Below are 22,029 nucleotides of genomic sequence, written 5' to 3'. Positions count from 1 at the left end.
CACAGAAACAAAGGCCTTTCATCCCTGGGTGGAACTTAACTTTATCCACAATGCTGGGAAACCCTCTCCTGCTTTCTCGAACCTTTCTCCCCCTCGAGCATCACTGTCTAAGAACAGTACAGCCACGGAGGCAGCAATGTGGGCGATGGCAGCTTGCACAACTCCATCTGCGAGCTTCAATCCCCTCACCCGCGCTTCGGTGCTTAAATAACCTGAAGCTTGAATTCTATTCCTTTCTCGCATTTTCTAACTATGTTATCAGCACACGTCCCTTGGCTGCCCTGTTGTTCACTAGCCATTATTTTCTTGGTCTTTTCCTGGACACCCTTTCTCAGGGTCAGAGCGACCTTCGCGTCCCTCTCCCACACCTCCTGCTTCTTGCACATGCAGCCTGTGGATAATTTGATCTATGGAATGTTAGAAAACAAGCTTGAAAATGACATTGTGGACTTTTCCACATACTGTTGGGGTTTCTGCATGCATCTCGTTCATCTACACTGCTCAGACTAATTAACCCATCGCGTCACAATGTCTTCCGCACCTTTCCCTAAACTGATCACTATCCTACACTCTTTGTCAAGCCACCCATGTTTACAAGCCACAAGACTCTAAAAGGTCCCACATAATATTCCTGGTAGATTGGTTTGGAGTTTGCAAACATCTAAAAGATTAATAGGCAAAGGTCAGTAATTAGGAGACAGTCGACAAGCAGGTTCAAATCCACCCTAACTAATAAATACATCAGAGTGGCAACATGGATAGCTTTCCGTTTTATTCCATTGATCTGCTGAGACAACACAGTGATACCTGGGGAAACAGCAGAGCGGGGACAGTAACACAAAATAAGGGTAAACTCAATGGAGTCATGGTCACTATATCGATTGTCAGTCATGCCCCCCAAAACCATTCCATGTTTTTAGAATAAATAAAAGTCATAAAAACATAATCTATTGGTAAACCTTGGACACAATGAAGAAAGGTGGGAGGCTGATTGTTAGGATCCCCCACAATGTCCACCATGCTGGAAAGAACCTGAATTACATAGGGTTGTATTAGCCTTGAACACCTGTAATAAGACTATTTAGTACATATTAGCAAATCATTCAGCAAGAAAATGTCAGACACAGTAGAATTGGAACCCAATCTCATATTAAAAAAAGACTTTGGGCCAAATGTATTATTTTACCAAATAGCGATTACCTAATTGCGATTATCTGCGAATCACAATTACGAAATCGCTATTTGTATGTATGAAACTCCAGGAGTTTCATTTAGTGTGAGAAAGTAGCCTATTTCTCGCATAGTTACCCCTACATTTGGCCTGTTTGTGAGTGTGTGTCAGTGTGTTTTTACTGTGCCACTGGGATCCTGCTAGCCAGGATTTCAGTGCTCATAGATAAAATCCTATTTGTCAGTGTGTTTTGCCTGTCTCACTGGGATCCTGCTAGCCAGGACCCCAGTGCTCATAGTGTGTGGCCTATGTGTGTTTTGTGAATAGTGCTTTACTGTGTCACTGAAGCTCTGCTAATCAGAACCTTAGCGCTTATGCTTTTAAATTTGTCTCTATAGGCTAGTGACTCCCCCCCGCTTATAAGTCCCTAGTATATGGTACCTAGGTACCCAGAGGATTGGGGTTTCAGGAGATCCTTATGGGCTGCAGCATTTCTTTTGCCACCCATAAGGAGCTCAGGCAAACCCTTTCACAGGCCTGCCATTGCAGCCTGCGTGAAATAGTGCACACACTATTTCACAGCCATTTTCACTGCACTTAAGTAACTTATAAGTCACCTATATGTCTAACCTTCATTTACTGAAGGCTAGGTGCCAATTCCCCAGACTTTGCCATTACCCGCATGCATTACATATAAGTCAATACCTATATGTAGCTTCACAATAGTAACCCCGAATATGGCCATGTAAGGTGTCTAAGATCATGGAATTGTCCCCCAATTCCAAATCTGGTATTGGGGAGCCAATTCTATGCATCCTGGGCGCTCCACCATGGACCCCCAGTACTGCCAAACCAGCTCTCTGGGGCGTGAACTGTAGCTACAGCTGCTGCCACCTCACAGACAGGGTTCTGCCCTCCTGGGGTCTGAGGAGCTCAGTCCCAGGAAGGCAGAACAAAGCATTTCCTTTGGGAGCAGGGTTTTACACCCTCTCCTTTTAGAAATAGGTGTTACAGACTGGGGAAGGGTAGCCTCCACCAGCCTCTGGAAAATGCTTTGAAGGGCACAGATGGTGCCATCCCTGCATAAGCCAGCCTTCACCAGTTCAGGGACCCCCACTCACTGCTCATGTGTGAAACTGGGCAAAGGAAAGGGGAGTGGCCACTACCCTGTCCATCACCACCCCAGGGGTGGTGCCCAGAGCTCCTCCAGTGTGTCCCAGACCTTAGCCATATTGTTTTCCAAGGTGTGGGGCCACTCTGGAGGCCTCTGAGTGGCCAATGCCAGCAGGTGACATCAGAGACCCCTCCTGATAGGTTCATACCTGATACGGTAGCCAATCCCCTCTCAGGGCTATTTAGGGTCTCTCCTGTGGGTTTCTCATCAGATTCTACTTGCAGGTTTCCAGCAGGAATCCTCTGCAACTTCTACTTCATCCTCTGACCTCAGATTGACCACAGACTGCTCTAGGAACCGCTGTAACAGCAACAAAGTATCCAGAAGGGCTACTTTTCCTCTGCAGCTTCAGCTCCAGCCAGCAACTGCAACAGTTTCCATGGTGTGCATGCTCTGGGGACTCCCTGTCTTCACCCTGCACCAGAAGGACTGAAGAAATCTCCCAAGGAGTGACGGAGTCACTTCCCTGCTATTGCAGGCACCCTCTAAGATGACAACTGGTTCTCTGGGCCTCCTCTCCTGGTGACGAGCGTGCTCCTTGGAACACAGGGAAAGTGCCGCTCCCCAGGGGGGTAAATCATTTTTAGGCCATTTCTGCCCCCGGGGGCAGATAACCCCCTAGACACCACAGATTTTTTTTCTTCTTTCTATTATGTTTAGGGAGCGACCCCTTCAGCAAGGGTCGCTCCCTGGGGGGCCAAATTGTTTCTAGGCCATTTCTGCCCCACCGGGAGCAGATCGGCCTAATATAATTAGGCTGATCGAACCACTAGCCACCAGGGAAATGTTTTTTCTCTTATACTTATGTATAAGGGGAGTGGCCCCTTGGGTAGGGGCCGCTCCCAGGGGCGGCAAATAATTCTTAGGCCATTTCTGTCCTCCCTGGGGGCAGAAACCACTAGACAACAGGGTTTGGTGCGTCTGTATGTGTGTGTTTAGTTTGGGGGGCTGCCCATTGGCCAAGGGTCATTCCCCATGGGGGCACATTACTGTTGGCCATATCTACCCCCCTTGGGGGCAGATCGGCCTATTTTTCAAAGGCCCATCTGCCCCCAAGGGGGGGCAGAAAGCCCACCAGAGACCAGGGAAGATTTTTTTAAAAAAATAAGAGGGTGGGGGTATGGCCATATCCCCCACCACAAATAAATGGGGCCAAAGTTGTTCTGCCCACCAGTGGGCAGATGGGGCAATTACCCCCGATCCACACCCCGGGTGGGGCAGAAAGTCTACTAGATGGCATTAAAAAACAAACAAAAAATAGTGGGGTGGTGGCTACCAACAGGGTAACAGTCTTTCAGCTCTCCCCTCCAACAATAAAACATTTTAGCCCATGGCAAGCAAGAAGATATTTGATTATTTTGGGTTTTGTTTTTATATTTGGGCCATGAGAGCTTGGTAACTCTCAAAATCGTCCAACTTGGAATGGTGAGGGCTGCACTTTTTTGACTTTGGGACGCTGCCATGCAGAAAAATCCACAAGACCCTGACACATCTGAAAACTAAACATCTGGTTGATTCCATGGTGGTGTGCTTCACATGCACCCCACACCATTTTCTTACCCACAATGCCCTGCAAACCTCCAACTTTGCTGAAAATCACACATTTTTCCCACATTTTTGTGATGGAACCTTCCGGAATCTGCAAGAATCCACAAAATTCCTACCACCAAACATTGTCCCATCTATACTGATAAAAATTCTGCTGCACTTGTCAGCCTAAAAATGATTTTTTTCTAAACTGCCCTCTTGGACCCAGTTTGGTTCCCCCACAATTTTGACATGTTTTTGGCTCTTCCCTGTCACAGGCACTTGACCCACCTACACAAGTGAGGTATCATTATTACTGGGAGACTGAGGGGAACGTTGGGTGGTAGGAACTCTGTCCCTGTGCAGTGATCCCACACAGAAATGTGGGAAAAAGTGATTTTTTAGCTAAATTTGAGGTTTGCTGAGGATTAAGAAATCATAGGGGGATCCACGCAAGTCACACCTCCATGGACTCCCTCAGGTGTCTAGTTTTCAGAAATGTCTGGGTTTGGTAGGTTTCCCTTGATTGCTGCCGAGCCCAGGACCAAAAACGGAGGTTGTCCATGCCCCCAAAAACAGTTAGTTTTGTATTTGATAATTTTGATGTGCCCAGATAGTGTTTTGGGGCACTTCCTGTCGCAGGCACTAGGCCTACCCACACAAGTGAGGTATCATTTTTATCGGGAGACTTCGGGGAACGCTGGGTGGAAGGAAATTTGTGGCTCCTCTCAGATTCCAGCACTTTCTGTCACCGAAATGTGAGGAGAAGGTATTTTTTGGGCCACATTTTGAGGTTTGCAAAGGATTCTGGGTAACAAAACCTGGTGAGAGCCCCATCATAGATTCCCCTAGGTGTCTAGTTTTCAGAAATGAACAGATTTGGTAGGTTTTCCTAGGTGCCAGCTGAGCTAGAGGCCAAAATCCACAGGTAGGCACATTGCAAAAAACACCTGTTTTCTTTGGGAAAATGTGATACGTCCACTTTGTGTTTTGAGGCATTTCCTGTTGCGGGCGCTAGGCCTACCCACACAAGTGAGGTACCATTTTTATCGGGAGACTTGAGGGAACACAGAATAGCAAAACAAGTGTTATTGCCCCTTGTCTTTCTCTTCATTTTTCCCTCCAAATGTAAGACAGTGTGTAAAAAAGACGTGTAATTGAGAAATGCCCTGTGATTCACATGCTAGTATGGGCACCCCGGAATTCAGAGCTGTGCAAATAACCACTGCGTCTCGACATCTTATTTTGTGCCCATTTAGGAAATCCAAAGGTTTTCTTGATACCTATTTTTCACTCTTTATATTTCAGCAAATGAATTGCTGTATACTCAGTATAGAATGAAAACCCATTGCAAGATGCAGCTCATTTATTGGCTCTGGGTACCTAGGGTTCTTGATGAACCTACAAGGCCTATATATCCCCACAACCAGAAGAGTCCAGCAGACGTAACTGTATATTGCTGTCAAAAATCTGACATTGCAGGAAAAAGTTACAGAGTAAAACATGGAGAAAAATGGCTGCTTTTTTCACCTCAATTTCAATATTTTTTCATTTCAGTTGTTATTTTCTGTAGGAAACCCTTGTAGGATCTACACAATTTACCCACTGCTGAATTTTGAATTTGGTCTACTTTTCAGAAATGTTTAGGTTTCTGGGATCCAGCATTGGTTTCACACCCATTTCTGTCATTGACTGGAAGGAGGATGAAAGCACAAAAAAACGTAAAAATGGGTTATGTCCCAGTAAAATGCCAAAATTGTGTTGAAAAAATGGGTTTTCTGAATTAAGTCTGCCTGTTCCTGAAAGCTGAGAAGCTGGTGATTTTAGTACCACAAACCCTTTGTTGATGCCATTTTCAGGGAAGAAACCACAAGCCTTCTTCTGCAGCCGCTTTTCCCTTTTTTTTTTTTTTAAATGAACTTTTCACTGTATTTTGGCTAATTTCTTAATCTCCTTCAGAGGAACCCACAAAGTCTAGGTACCTCTAGAATCCCTATGATGTTGGAAAAAAAGGATGCAAATTTGGTGTGGGTATCTTATGTGGACAAAACGTTATGAGGGCCTAAGCTTGAACTGCCCCAAGTAGCTGAACAAAAGGCTTGGAACCTGAGGGGGAAAAGGCCTGGCAGTGAAGGGGTTAAGGGGATAGCTTCTCGTTATCTTGTGGCATGGTCCACTACCACCAAGATGAATCTGTTTCCAGAAGCAGTTGGAGGGTCAAGGGGGCCAACAATATCAACCTCTACCCTTTTGAAGGGCACCCCAACCACAGCAAGTGGGATTAAGGGGGCCTTTGGTGTGCCACCAGTTTTGCCACTAGCCTGGCAATTGACACAAGAGCGACAGAACTCTTTTGTGTCCTCTGACATCTGAGGCCAGTGAAAGTGAGGGACAAATCTGTCCCAAGTCTTACTTTGCCCCAGATATCCAGCCAAGTGAATATCATGTGCAAGAGTTAGGAGGAATTCCGTATTCTGCAAGGGAGTGACCAGTCTCCTGGTAGCACCAGGCTTAGGGTCGCATGCCTCAGTATAAAGGAGATTGTAAGTCACTTATATCCCCATTTTGCTGTTTTACAGCTTGCTGTCTCAGACTCTCTAGTGTGGGACAGGGCTGCTGCACCACACTCAGGTCCTCCATGGCAGTCCCCCCCTGCACCCAAGAGCTCAGCTGTATCAGCTTGAAGCTCCTCTGGTGTAGGTTCTGCACAAGGGGTTGACTCCTCCTCATCAAAAGGGGAATCTTCTAGAGAGGGAGGGACAGTAGACAAGGGTTTGCCCTTTCTTTCCCTAGTTTTTGTGAGCTCTTGCTCGATTATTCCAGGATCCACGTTTCCCTGTCCTCTTTGCTTCTTGGACTGAACCCTGGTGATAGCAAAGATGTGCCCAGGAATGCCAAGCATGGCAGCATGGGCCTCCAACTTCACTTCAGCCCAAGCTGAAGCCTCCAAGTCATTCCCTAATAGATATTCTACAGGTAGGTCTGTGGATACCACAACTTTCTTTGGACCAGTAACCCCCACCCCCAAGGATGAGATCAACAACAGCCATGGAGTGGCTTACAGTGTTGTTATGGGCATCTGCAACTTGGTACTGATGACCAGGGGTTGTTGCTTGTACTTATCTATATTAAGGGGACAAGCAACAAGGGTGGCAAGGTCAATGCCACTATCAGAGACTAAAATAGCCCGAGTGGTTTCCCTAACTAAACCAAACCCCACTACACTTCCCAGAGTGAGCCCTGCTACACCCTTGGATTGACTATTGGTAGTGTTATTTTTCCCACAACCACTGCTATTGCTAGGGGCACTAGTTGAAGCAGTAGGAGTTGTGGTGGTGGGAGGTTTGGTGCTTTTCTTTGGACAAGGACTATCTCCTGCCCAATGGCCTTTGTTCCTACAAATACAATACCAAGGGTTTTTATTCTGATGGTGTGAAGAGGATTTAGACCCACCCCCAGAAGGTTTTTGTGGGCTTGATGAAGACTCTTTGTTTTTATCTTTGTCTCCACCCTTGTCATGAGACTTACCATCCTTCTTCTTGTCCTTATCACCCCCTGTATGAGCTTTTCTGCTCACTCTTATTCTGACCCATTTGTCTGCCTTTTTTCCCAGTTCTGGGGTAGAGGACAGATCTGAGTCTACCAAGTACTGGTTCAACAAGTCAGACACACAGTCATTCAAAATATGCTCTCGGTAGAAAGCGATAAGGCAATTGCAAGTACTTATTCCACCGCTGCCACCAATGTAGGAGGGTGGCCTGGTTTGTAGTGGGTACCTATGGTACTTACACCTTGTACCAGGTCCAGTTATCCCTTATTAGTGAAATGTAGGCAGTGTCTAGAAGCCATTCTGTCTAGGGGTAGCTGTAGCTGAGCAGCCAAGGCTTATCTAGGAGACATGCAAAGTTCATGCAATACCACTGTAGTCATACAGTACTCACACCTAAAAGAAAATACTCAGTGTTACAAAAACAAAGGTAGTCTATTTTCGTGACACAAATGCCAATAATATCATAGAGACTATACTCCCTTAGGAGGTAAGTAATACACATATTATATACACTAGTATGTAAAAACTGTTGTAAAAACAGTTAGAAAACAGTGCAATTAATGAAAATCACAATAGTTAGAAATGGGCCTGGGGAGCACAAACCATATACTAAGAAAGTGGAATGAGAATGTTGGTTTCCCACCTAGGCAAGTGTGGTGTAGAGGGGTGATGGGAGTATTAGAAAACCCCAAAGGTAATAGAACCCACCCCAGCGCCCAGGAAAGTAGGAGTTAATCACAATAATTTTCCTAGAACACAAGAAAAAAGAATATGCAAGAACCAGAAGAGACTGCAAGACACCATTGATGGATTCCTGGACCAAACGAATTATGGAAGAAGTTGGACAGTTGGACGTCAGGACAGTCGGGACCCCTTCAGTCCACCACCTGTGATGCAGGAGCCATGCAACTCATCAGGAGAGGGGACCCATGCACCGGTCGTTAATGCAGAGAGGTGCCTTCTGAAGCAGAAGAGTGACTCCTTAACTCCAAGGGAGAATCTTCATTCTTCTGGTGCAGGCTGAAGACAGGCTGTCCTCTGAGGATGCACAACTGGGAAACAGTCGCAGGTGCTGGAAACAGTGAAGTCGTCTTTGCTTCTTTGTTGCAGTTTGTAGAGTTCCTAGAGGTACCAGATGCAGTTTCTTCTGTAAGAAGGTGAAGTAAAGGATGCAGAGGATTCCTGCTGGAGTCTTGCAATCCGAATCTGAAGAACCACCCAGGATGGAGACCCTAAATTGCCCTGAAAGGGGGATTGGTCAGCTAAACAGGTAAGCACCTATCAGAGGAGGGCTCTGAAGTCACCTTCTGGCACTGGCCATTCAGATGCTCCCAGAGAGCCCTGCCAAATCGGAATCCAAGATGGCAAAACCCAGGGACCCTCTGGAGGAGCTCTGAGCACCACCCCTTTTTTTCAGTTTTGCACCTGAGCAGGGACTTGGGGTCCTTGAAACGGTGTAGACTGGATTATGTAAGGAAGGCACCATCTGTGCCCTTCAAAGCGTTTCCAGTGGCTTGGGGAGGCTACCCCTCCCAAGCCTGTAACACCTATTTCCAAAAGGAGAGGGTGTAGGACCCATCTCCCAAAATAATTCCTTTGTTCTGCCTCCTGGGCTTGAGCTGCTCAATCAATAGGAGGGCAGAAACCTGTCTGAGAGGTGGCAGCAGCTGGGGATGCCTGGGAAACCGCAGAAGGCTGGAATGGCAATACTGGGGGTCCTCTACGGAGTCCCTAGAGTGCATGGAATCAACAACCAAAGCTTGCAAAAGCATTGGGGTATGATTCCAACATGTTTGATACCAAACATGCCTGTTTTCGAAGTTACTTTTATGAAGCTGGTCATAGGTAGTGGCCTACGTCCAGTACACGCGTAAAATGGCGTCCGCGCTCTCACGAAGTCCAGGAAAATAGTTCTGGAGGTCATGGGAGCACCTCTGTTAGTGAAGGGTGCCCTCACACACAGGTACTCTACACCCTGCCCTCAGGGCTGGAGGGCCTGCTATAGGGGTGACTTATAAGTGACCTGGTGCAGTGTAAATGGCAGTGAAAGGGTGCATGCACCTTTTCACGCAGGCTGCAATGGCAGTCCTGCAGAAGCCTTGGCACGGGTTCCATATTGGTGGAAAAAGAAATGCTGCAGCCTGTAGCGATCCCCTGAAACCCTAATGCCCTGGATACCTAGGTACCATATACTAGGGACCTATAAGGGGGCACCAGTATGCCAATTTTGGGTGAAATACTGGGTTACCATTATGCAGTGACAACATTTAGAGGAGAGAGAGCATAATCACTGGGGTCCTGGTTAGTAGGATCCCAGTGAACACAGTCAAGCACACTGATATCAGGCAGAAAATATGGTAACCATGGCAAAACAGGGTACTTTCCTACAAAAATGTCCTAAATATCTCCAAATAAAAAACAAAGTAAGGTCTCAGACTGGATTATTTAGGGGAAGCCAGGTGGGGGGCGTTGAGTACTGCACTTGAGCTCATCAGTCTTGGCAGAAGGGACTCCATGTATCCACTCACACATAAAAGGACTACAATTTTTCATCGTTCATGGGACAGAAAATGACAACATGCATCAAACTAGAAAAACAGACAAGGACTAGAGGAAATGAAATGCAATTTATATACCCACTATCGCACCTGTTAATTAAATTACCTTCTGAGAATAGCTGCTAACTCGTCCTGCTTTGGAATACATAAAAACTTGCCTCCCTCTGAAAACCAGGGCAGGAGCCAAATTTGCTGAATTCTACCAGGACAGCTGCTGAAAAACTGGAAGTGTCCCAGCAAATCCTGGATGCCTGGTCACCCTAGTCCTGCAGGCTATCAATGGCAACGGCGATAGGGTCTATGGCTAAAGGAGGCTGACTCTGTGTTTGATAAGTGTGTGGTGACCTAAAATGTGACCGATGATGTAACAAAGAATTGGCGTAGGCATCCTGGATGGTGATTGGTCCAAACTCTGTGGACCTGATTCACAAAAGTAAACTTACACTATTGTGTAAGTTTATCAATTAGTTGCTATGGTATTTTACAAGTGGTATCTTTATGACTGAGGAGTCTCTGCACATCCAAATATAGGACTGTAATATCTTCTAATGTGCCGAAACTTCACAACCATAAAGATACTACTGGTGAAATACTTTGTCACTAGCAAGTAATCTTAAACTTGTATAAAAGTGTAAGTTTACCTTTGTATATTCGGCCCTCAATGTATGTATTTTTTATGTATCACTTACAATATGTTTTCCATGAATGTTGCAAGCGGCGTTATAAGTCAAACCTATAAAAGAGACCAAGATGTAAGACAAATACTTAACAGTTCCCTCTAACTTTTGTTCACTTGAATCCCCTCTCAGAATTCTAAATCACACATCTTCACAGACATTGGGGGTCATTCTGACCCTGGCGGCCGGTGACCGCCAGGGTCACCGACCACGGGAGCACCGCCAACAGGCTGGCGGTGCTCCCGAGGGCATTCTGACCGCGGCGGTTCAGCCGCGGTCAGAAAGGGTAAACCGGCGGTCTCCCGCCGGTTTACCACTGCCCTACAGAATCCTCCATGGCTGCGGAGCGCGCTCCGCAGCCATGGGGATTCTGACACCCCCTACAGCCATCCTGTTCCTGGCGGGTCTCCCGCCAGGAACAGGATGGCGGTAGGGGGTGCCGCGGGGCCCCTGGGGGCCCCTGCAGTGCCCATGCCCATGGCATGGGCACTGCAGGGGCCCCCGTAAGAGGGCCCCGCAAAGTATTTCAGTGTCTGCAAAGCAGACACTGAAATACGCGACGGGTGCAACTGCACCCGTCGCACCCCTGCAACTACGCCGGCTCAATTCTGAGCCGGCGTCCTCGTTGCAGGGGCATTTCCGCTGGGCCGGCGGGCTCTTTCGGAGAGCGCCCGCCAGCCCAGTGGAAATGTCTAAATGGCCGCCGCGGTCTTTTGACCGCGGTGCGGTCATTTCACGGCGGTACCTTGGCGGACGGCGGAGGTTAAAATCACCCCCATTATCCCTTTGTCAGTACCATTTTTTGCTCAACTCGTGAGCAATGCAAGTAAACTTCATAATAAATTAACTAAATGTTGACAAAACCAATTAACATATTATAGTTTTTTTATATAAATTCTGTTTTAAAAACTTTTATGAGTTCCTCTTTCTTTGGATACCTATTAATACTAGAATATCTCAACTAATCATATAATAATAATTGGTTTTACATAGCACATAATACCACTGTTTTTGTTGGGCCCTGAGAAACAGTGAGTTTATAAAGTTGGACATGAGTTACAATTCCAGTTGCAGCTAAAATGTATATTTTGAGTAGTGCAATAATTACTGCCCCTCCTGCAATTTTCCATTGATGATTTTCAATTGGTAAGATCTGTCGAAATTTACTGGATGAAAGTGTGCAGCAAATAATCACACTAGAGAAAAGTGATGCACTAAGCATGCCTTATTTCAAGGAAGAAACTCAGAATGGGTGTTATTTACCCAATCTTGTGATGTCGGTGTTTACCCTGTGCAGTAAATACTACATACAATTCAGCCGAACCCATGATCAGGGCATAAGCACTGTAAACATCAGGTGATACTGTTAGCCACCTTAATCGTACTTAGGCCCTGTTTAAGAAGAGTGGCGCTGCAGCCAGCTTTCTTGCACCCCTTAGCGCCCCCCTGACGCCACGTGTGTGCATCATATCTAAGTTACGGCGCTCTATGGTGGAAGTTAGGGAAACTAGCGTCAACATTTTTGACGCTAGTTCAGAGCTTTGCAGGACTAGCGCAAAAAATGTTGATGCTAATCCTGCAAAGCCCATTGAGGCTCATTGCAAGCAATGGTGTGCCTCTTTTTAACGGCTGTTCTAAGCAGGAGTTCAACATGCCAAAAAAATAATGCAAAGAAATCTCTTAGATTTCTTTGCGTCATTTTTTCAGCCCCCCTAACCAAGGAACGCCCCACTTTACATACATTATGCCTGCCGCAGGCATAAAGTAGTGCAAAGGGTTAGAAAGTGGCGCAATGCATAAAATGAGGTGGGCCGATGTGGCCCACCTCGTTAGGCCACATTAGCGTTTAAAAATGGCATTGATGTAGCGCAAGGAGCCGCTAGGGGTTCTTAAATCAGCCCCTTAATTTAGTAACAACCGAAGGATGAAACAATCTGTTGGCCTTGATAGGATTCATTGTAGTGTCGGTCAGAATAATACAGATGTTAGCTGCATGAACTAAACTTTCTCGGCACTCTAAGGAATTAGGAAGAGTTTTGCCCGCAGTCAGTACAGTAGTTTAATACAGTGCGACCCAAAGTCGAAGGCAAATACAACTACAAATTATTCTTTGGAAATGTACTGATACATTTAATTCAAAATCACAAAAGGCAGGTTAGGAACATGTTGCGGTGGCACGCTGCCATATAACAGCACTACTACTTTTTCTCACGGTTTTCACCTCTACAAGATTAAGTACTTAAACGTTATCATAAAAATATTGAAACAGCATACTGTGTATCAATGGCAAATGACATTTTTTTTTCTTTTCTTTAGACGTCCGTTTGACCTTCACATGAAAACAGATGGTGACCGACGACTTGTCCAAATTTAGTTATAAAGTAACCGATCGAATAAACACTTCTATGTGGCTGTGATTTTCTGTGTGATTGTATGCAATGTTTCAATAATATTTTATATATGTTGCACCGTACTGTTACAGGAAATAGGTTTTTGCCAAAATTTGAAAAGAGTAATGAGAGTTCAAATGGTTTGGAAAATAAAGAAAGGATCTATGGACAATAAAAATGTTTTACATATATTGACACATTTGAAAACGGATAGGCATCACTCAACTGGCCAAACTTAAGGGTCCAATCAGGCAAACATTAAATCAAAAAGATAGAGGATTATGAATTCGGAAAGTGCATAACTCTCTAAATGTGCTTGGGTATCATTACCTACAGAAAGTTTCAGCGGGGGATCTGCAAAAAAAGAGGCAATGCTTGACTGCAGGTGGCAGCCACTGGGTGGTTCAGCATGCTAAGTCTAGAATACAATTGTGATTTATTAACACGTATCGCAAACGTTTCTAAACATATTTGGACCTGGTTTGAAGGTTGACACACTTTTAAATTGACACAAATGACCAAACTAGCAGGGTTATGAGTGGCCAATTCAGGCTTGAAGGGGGACCAACCGAACATCCAAATATCTGTGTTTATGTATCCCACACATTAGTACACAAAAGTCGTGTGATGCCTGGCAAAAAATGATCATTTTCACTAGAATTCTTTGGCAACCCTGCAAAAAATAAATGAAAACAAAAGTTCAAGGCAAGCTTAAACAACTGCGTCAAGGAGTAGAGCCGTGATTGACAACGATATTATCCTGATTTCAGAGTCTCTTCAGCCCTATGTGATTGCTCACAGTAGAGACACTATAGAAATGTGTCTTCAGGGGTAACTAAAGCCAGGGTCTGACAAACACGCATACCCATCTGCACATAGACATCAATTAGGGGTAGCTCGGGTTATCAGAAGCTTCTGCAGTCTTGCCCATTGGTACCCCTGGCACTGCCCTATGTTCTCTGGTCTCTGTGTAGTTCAGGCAGCATTAGGAGTAAAATAGGGTTCTATATACCATATTTAAGGAATAACGCAAGCCGGCAGTAAGGCCCAGTTAGAGTAAAAATAAATGACGCTAACCGGGTGTGGGAGGTGTAGGGGAAACAGGAGATTGTGAGTCGAAGAACGGTGGTAGACAGGTTGGAGTTGGAAAAAGGACTCTAACCTGACTAGCGTAATTTTTTGACGCACACCCCCCATGGACATAAGTCCTGTCTTAGTAAAGACAGGAGTAATGACCCCCTGCCCAATGGTCATGCCCAGGGGACTTATGTCCCCTGGGCATGGCCATTGGGCACAGTGCCATGTAGGGGGGCCCAAGTGAGCCCCCCCGCCATGGCACATTAAAGAAAAAAAAAAAACTTACCTGGCCTTACCTGGGATGGGTCCCCCTATCCATCGGTGTCCTCCAAGTGTGGGTAGGGGTGGGTCAGGGTGTTCCTGGGGGCAAGGATGGGCATATGGAAATGAGCCCACAGGTCCCCTTACACCTGCCCTGACCCAGGCGTTAAATAATGGCGCTGGGCAAGCTTAGCGCCATTATTTAAGGCTCTCCTCCTCCCGTGCGTGATTTTTGCATGGGAGGATAAATAAGGCGCTGAGGCCTTAGAGTCATTTTTTGCCCGGGAATGCCTACCTTGCATCTCATTGACGCAAGGTAGGTTTTCACAGTAAAAAAATGATGTTAACTCCAATATTTTGACGGTAGACGGGTCTAGCGTCAAAATATAAATAAGTTTGCGCCGGATTTGCGTTAAAAACATGCAAATCCGGCACAAACAGAGTATAAATATGCCCCTAGGTTTTCTTAATTTCTTCACTCACTTGACCTCACTTTTCCCTCAGAACCACAAGCTTTAGAATTTTGCTCCCTCTTTCCCCCTTATGTTACCTCTCATGTGTTGATTGGACCTCTTCCCTCTCTTTGTACTACTATCCCTTTCTCTAGCCACTATCATGGCTTTTGATGGTTGACTTCCTCGACCCACTTACCCTCCCTCATTTTTTGCACTGTCCTCTTGCACAAACTATCCTTATGCTTCTTACCTATTGAATACTATATTATTCCTTCTCACTTTGTGCTGACTACTTGTTTACTCATGAACTCTTCACCCCTGAGCCTTTTCATTTTTTACCTCCTTCTGTGTTTCTCTGCTATTTATTTTTTTCAAATTTCCCTCACTTTATAGTGACGTTCTCCTATTCAATTTCCTCCTACATTTAGGGGCATATTTATGGGAGGTTTGCACACTTTTGCACCACACAACATTGCACATATGTGACACAAACCTCTAAGTCAGAGTTTTTGAAGCCACGCAAAGCCACTTTTTGTGGTTTGAGAGGCTCTAAAAATCTGAAGTAAGGCAATGCAGTGGAAATCATTTGATTGCCTTACTCTTCCCTGGGTAGCATTCCATGGGCATTGTGGTCGGTGTTCCCACGCAACTCCCATGGGTTTTGATGCATTCCCAGATTTACAAGGACTTGTAAACCTGGGAAAGTGCCAAAATCGTATTCCTCCTCAAGAAAGGCGTAATGAGGAGACATTTCTTTATTTCTCCTCGTTGCCTCCTCTTTCTAGGTTTGCTGCATTCTGCAGCACACAGAGATGGAGGAATATGCCTCAAAGAATTGTTAATGTACAGGAAGGTGCCCCTTCCTGAACAAAAACAGTCCTGCATGCAGCGCAGGCACCCTTGCACCATGCTGCAAGGGTACTTGCGTTGGCACTACACAGCCCATTGTGCGCCAGCGACGGGGAAAGGACAGGAATGTACCATATGTCTTAAATATGGCACTTTCCTGCCCTTTCACAAGAGTGAGACAATGCAGCTCTTCAGGGCGACTTGCTCCGTTGCACTGCGCCACTTTGCCATAAAGATAGCCCTTAAATTCGATCCGTTTCGGAACCACCGCACCTGGTAGCGCCTGCTGTTTTTCAAATTCTGTCCTGTTATGTTTCTTTAGTATCACTAAAATGTGTTTGTTCAGTTGGTCAGATTTATATAGCGTTCATTGTAAGAGGCATCTTCCTCAAGTGTTTACTGTCCATGTATTACACTGATGCCTTCTTGGTTAGCCTGCACAACATAAAAATAAATAAATATAATCCCCACTCGTTTGGACCCGAAATGCATCAACAACAAAGCAAAAACCGTTTCAGTCGAGTCGAATTTCTGAACCTGCAAAAGTTACGATTTTTCTGTGACGGTGTCAACTTGTCGACTGATTGTTTCTTCTCCACTGTTCTCTGTTGATCATCTGACAATTCTCTAACAATTGTATTCTTCAAAACATCTACAAAACGCAACTGCTAGTTTTTAAGTTATATTTTGTGCCCTGATGGATAGTGGTTGCAACAAATGACGATTCAGCTTACAATAAACATATTGCACGGGCATTTTTGTTTCGCTATGCTGTATTGTGTGCGTTTCTGCACTACATTATCAGTTTGTACAGGTTGTGAATTTAATTTGGAATGCACAGTCATATAATGCTGTGTACTATAGAAGCGCTTATGATTTTCAGATATCTTCTTTCTATAGAGTTATGGCTTGCAAACGGGACACAGTTTTGGTTTGAGTGGTATTGGAAGTTGTCAGCCGCATTGGCAAGATCAGCTAAAACAGATTTTTGAAAATATTTGGGTGTGTCAGTAGTAAAGTCTGTCGCAGTATTTTTATTTGTAATCAGGAATTTGTTTGATTTCCGCATCACAATTCACTATATAATGTAATTGTATTGCTGCTACTCACATTTCAATAAATATAATTTTACAAAACAAATTAAAATACTTCTTTCAACATTTGATGAGAATGAATTGAAATGACGCTAATCAAATCTCGTTACGTGTCTCAGCCAATCCCACCAGCTAAATTATTATGATCAACAAAAACAGTTTTCCCACTGGCAACACTCCACATTTTGCACCGATGCGCCACCGAAGCTGGGATTGCACAGAGCCTAATGAACTCGCATTCAAAACCTTTTCTAAGAGGTTGACATTTGTGTTCCGAACTACAGAGCATTGTTACATAGGCTGTAGAGAGGCTGTTACAAAAAGCAATAACTACTTAGCCACTGGATTATCTCAATGCATGGAAAAACAAAGAATCAATAAAAGCAGGTATCATAGTGACAGCAGCAGGATTTTCAGAACCCTTATGTGGAATATCACCTACGTGAGAATGGTGTCATACATGGCATAGTCACTCACTTATCTACCTATAGCTCCTCTTAACCACTCATGCCTTAACTGTTCATGTCCTGTCAGAGATGAAAGTTTGTACAATGATGTGATGGTGGATCTTTTTTTGAAGACATTAAAGATTCCACTTACTGCCTTCTGTGATAGAGCTTGCTTTGCTAGACCCATGCGGGAAAGATCCGGAACAACGCGTCTGGAACCATGCCTGCATTGGTCACGCAAGCGAAACAATGCTTGCCTGAAGAATGCAGGCCTTTTTCTCTGCCTTAACCACGCATGTGCTGAACAACGCACATGCGTGGTTAAGGCAGAGAAAAAGGAAGATCCATTGGGAGAGGATGCGGTCAGGTAAGTGGGGCAGGGCAAGGTTGGGGGTAGTTTTTAGGGGTGGGGCGGGGATGACGGGGTTGGGTTGGTTAGGTTATTTTATTTTTTTAAGGGGTGGGGGGTCGGTACTATGGTTTTTAGGGTAGGCATCAGGTTATTTAGTTTTTAGGGATGAGGTGGGGGTCGGGGTAGTTTTGTGTTTTTTAGGGGCAGGTAGTTTTGTTTTTAGGGGTGGGGTCGGTTGTTTTAGGGTGTGTGGGAGGGTCGGGAAGGTTTTAAGGCTCAGGGTGTGTGGTGGTTGTTGCAGTACTTTTGTTTTTAGGGGTGGGGGTCGGGGTAGTTTTAGTATTAGGGGTTGGATACTTTTGGGCCTTAGGGCAGGTTGGGTTTGGCATGCTAGAACCACGCATGTCATTCCGACACATGCTTTTTCTAGGCATGCTTTTACAACAAAAAATCGTTGTAAAGGCATGCGTGGTAAAGGCATTTTTGGTAACAATACGGTCGTTGTTCTGACCGCGTGGTTCAGGCATGTGTGGTTCTTGCATTACTTGTTCCATCAAACATTCCCCCCAGCCATCTCCCTGCAGTAGCATACTGCACCCACCTGCTTCCCTCCAAAATTAGTGAAAGACTAAGTTGCACTTTCACTAATGCGTTCTTACATATTTTGCACCTGCACTGCGGACGGTGCATTTTTTTGTGTCACTGGGCACCCTACTCTGATCTGTGCCGGGCTTACCAAGAGTGCACTAAGGTACAAACAGGGACATTGTGTCCAAAGAGTCATTTGGGCCCTGATATTCTCTTGGAATCGAGAGAAGTGTGAAAACCCACAAATTTGAGTTACTTGCAACTTCTTGACGTGGGTAGGTTGTATTGTTAAATGAAAGTGAGCCTTAGCTGCAGTGAAAAAATGCATGCCCTGCTAGTCAGAGTCATGAGTGGCAGCAAGTCAACATGCTGCACTCAGCTGCTGTCCCTTACTTCAATTACTTCTCGCCCGGCACACCATTAACCTGAAGGTGGGTGAGATACAGCTCACCCAGGCAAAGTTGGAATGGTTTTGAAAAGCTCAAGTTTAGAACTTTGCTGGTGTCAGTAAACATTTTCCTATCCATTTATGTATATTTCACATCAATATTCAGATATCTTGTTCACAAGGGTGATGTCGCTAGACATAACATGGGTCATTATTATGTTCAGCATGATAGGGGAGGGCCCAGGTTCAATGCTGAGTGACTGGGAAAGATGCAGATTCAAAAGAGCAAGAGAGGGACCGAGAGCAGGCCTTAGGTCCAGCATACATGCTCCATGAGCAGATGCTTAAACAATAGGTATGCAGTTCCCTTAGTATCAAAAGGAATAAGTAACCAGGTCGGAGGGGACTGATTGATCAGGTCATAGGAATCTGATTAATCAGAAGCAAGGGCCCTCACGCAACCAATAGAATGCTATGCTTCATCATTGGGCAGCTCCTCATTGAGTGGGCGCTGCATTGCCCAGTGGCCACCTCAAGTGGGCTCTTTGCCAGAGAACTTTTAAACATGATGTTAGCCATGATGAAATGTGTGGAGGTAGATTGGTGATAGAGTGAGATAAAAATGACTAGAGAGACCTATAAATTGTTTAGTAAGCTGGTGTCTTTTGTCATGAGTAAAACGGTACAGGAGTTAATGACCCTTCACAGCTCAAATAAAGTGTTTCAAAGCAAAAAAGGATCAACATGTTTCTTGCCATACACACACATATACATATAATCTAGTGGGAGTCGCCATTGGCACCGTTTGATCAGTCTCCACAAACCTTTCTAAAAAGGTGATACTTTTTTACTAGTTTGTGCATGGAAACTCTCGGGTGATTTTTTTAAATTAAGGTTGAACGATAACTATATATCTGGATGGTTAAAAAGTCTTGTGAGATTCTCATGGGAGTGTCAGTTTAAAAACAGAGCATTTCTGATTCACCCAGGAAGCTTTTTTTCCCGTGGGGCATCCTATTTCCGCAGGAGTCAGACTCCTGCGAAAGCAAGTGCTCTGATTGGCTGCCAGCAACATGAGAAAAATGTTGCTGGCGGAGATTACAGGACTCTGGGACTCAGGGCCTGATTTAGAACTCGGTGGATGGGTTGCTCCGTCACAACAGTGTGAATATCCCATCCGCCAAAATCTAAATCCCATAGAAGTTAATTGGACTTAGATTTTGGCAGATGGGATATCCATCACCATTGTGTCAAAGTAACGCGTCCACTGAGTTCTAAATCTGGCACTTAGTCCTCAGTACTGAAGTAAAAACAACAAATAATATAAGGGGCAGGGTAGGGGTACCCCCACCCTCTAGGCTTCATGAGGGGGAAACTACAGGGACTCCCCAGGGCCAAAAAGAAAAAAAAAATGCAAAAATGGATGCAATTCTGCAAGACTCTTGTGAGACTGAAGAAAATAAAATGGTGCCAGGGCCGCATTTATTAACTATTAGTCCTGGGGAGCCTGTTCCCAGGCCTGTATTCATATAGGGGGGGTTGTTTGCCCCCCCTCAATGAGCCCATAGAGGCGTTGTGGAGCTTAACCTGGGGCTGAAAACATTGTTTATGGAGAGGGGGGATGTGTGCGCCCCTACCCAGCCATCAGAGGCCCCAGGAAGCCCACCCCCGGGGCTGAAAATATTGTGGATAGGGAGGGGGGACATGTGGCCCTTCTCCTCAAGCCATTAGAAGCCTTGGGCACCCCACCTCCAGGGCTGAAATCATTAAACAAGAGGTGGGGCCACATGTCCTCCATTCCCAAGCTATGACAGGCCATAGGGAGCCTACCCTGGGGCTGAAAGTTTGCAAAATGCAGCCCCCCTCCCTGAGCTGAGTTGCTATGCCCCAGAGAGCATACCTGTAATATAGAGGTTTCCCTGTCCGCACAGGTGCAGGCAGGGAAACCTGTGTTTGCTGTCGCTTGGTGGGAGCATTTTTAAACCTCACACCAAACAGGAGCAAAATCCCAGCTTTGAAAATGCTCCCACAAACTGTGAGCAAATGTTTGATCTGTTTCCTTGCCTGCACTGAAGCAGGCATGGAAACAGATCAAAATATTGCTCCTGTCAACAGGGAGCAGCATTAGTAGCTACTGCTTGTGGGTGGAGCATTGCCGCTGCATGGAGGGAGCTGGCTGGGCATTGAGGGCCTTGGGGTTCTCATGCAGCCACCAGCGAGAGTATGGTGGGTGCCCTGGATTGGCACCAGGGCATCCACCTTTAAAAGTACAGGTCCACGGGAATGGGGTCTCCAGGACCTAAATCAGCCCAGGGAGAGGGTCCTTTAATTTAAAAAAAATGATCAGCCCTGTGGATGGGATCGCTAGGTCCTAAAGAGACATGGCCCTCTCCCATTTAATACAAAAAAGGCCCTGGGTAATGGGGTTCCCAGGCTAGGCCCTATAGCCAGCCACTAACATGCAAAGCCAAAGGCTGGGGTTGGCTGCCTATGGCGTATTGGCGGCAGAGCCTGGTGGCAGGCCGATTGCATTTATGTAGCTAATTAAATATTACGGTAAATTAAAAAAAATTGAAATTCACTAAAAAACAAAGGTTAAACTTGCATTATAGTTAGGTTGATAAAAAGATCTGTCTTTTGTTGAAAAAAAATCATAAATTCACTGTAAAAAAACAAACATTAAAGTAACATTATCATTAGTTGAATATGTTAGTGACAACATTAACGTTCTGAATTTTTGAAAAACACAAAAATTGATCCAGCTATAGCTAGCAATGCTAGGTATAAATTGCGGCCGCCATCCATTTCAGTGACATAATATTGATCACAAAAATATTGTTACAAACAAATATCGTGTCAAATATATCAGTCACGAAAATTTTGTTTCCCTATACTTTTAAAGGTAAATACAAAAATGTTGAAAAAATATTAATACTAATATTGTTAAAAACAGACAAAATTTCGAATTTAAATATAACTATATAGCTTAAAATAGTAAATCCTAAATATTTTAACGTATAACACTAATATAATGTAAACTAAATACATTAAAGTAACATTTAATAATATATATATATACATACTTACATAAACATACACACATATCAAGGAAGCAAGATGGCGGCCGTGTAAGGATGGTTGTTTTTTGCCCTCCTCCCTTACCAAGCCTACCAGATGTTTACTCACTCCTCGGCAGCTGGCTATGGGAGATGATTGCGGGGAATGGCTTTGCTAGCGTTCCGCTAGCTGTCTGGCTGTTTGCTGCCAAAGCCGCTGTATCATATTTGGAGGCAGCTGGCTTTCCTTGCGGTTTGTAGGGTGTCAGCAAGATCAGGTCACCGAGCTGCACAATAGATGGCAATGCCTCCGAAGGCTACAAGAGGTTCAATGACCCGCAGAGGAGCAGTGACTTATACAGAGCCAGGCCTGGGGGTGCCCAAATCAGCACTCTGTGAAGAAGTGTTACGTA

At 45.0% G+C, this 22,029-nt stretch overlaps 1 protein-coding gene across 1 annotated transcript in view; it reads left to right on the top strand.

Moving 5' to 3' along the window:
• LOC138261522 (lipopolysaccharide-induced tumor necrosis factor-alpha factor homolog) overlaps positions 1-13,074 on the top strand; it is a 300,767-nt gene extending 287,693 nt beyond the window's left edge. Inside the window, exon 7 of the mRNA XM_069210532.1 lies at positions 12,974-13,074. The gene's annotated coding sequence lies outside the window, so the exon portion shown is untranslated. The remainder of the gene's footprint in view (positions 1-12,973) is intronic.
• Positions 13,075-22,029: the final 8,955 nt, after the last annotated feature.

This window comes from Pleurodeles waltl, chromosome 10, assembly GCF_031143425.1.
Source record: "Pleurodeles waltl isolate 20211129_DDA chromosome 10, aPleWal1.hap1.20221129, whole genome shotgun sequence".
NCBI classification, from domain to species: domain Eukaryota; kingdom Metazoa; phylum Chordata; class Amphibia; order Caudata; family Salamandridae; genus Pleurodeles; species Pleurodeles waltl.
Note: the sequence above shows the minus strand (reverse complement) of the source record. Positions and strands in the feature narration are given on the sequence as shown.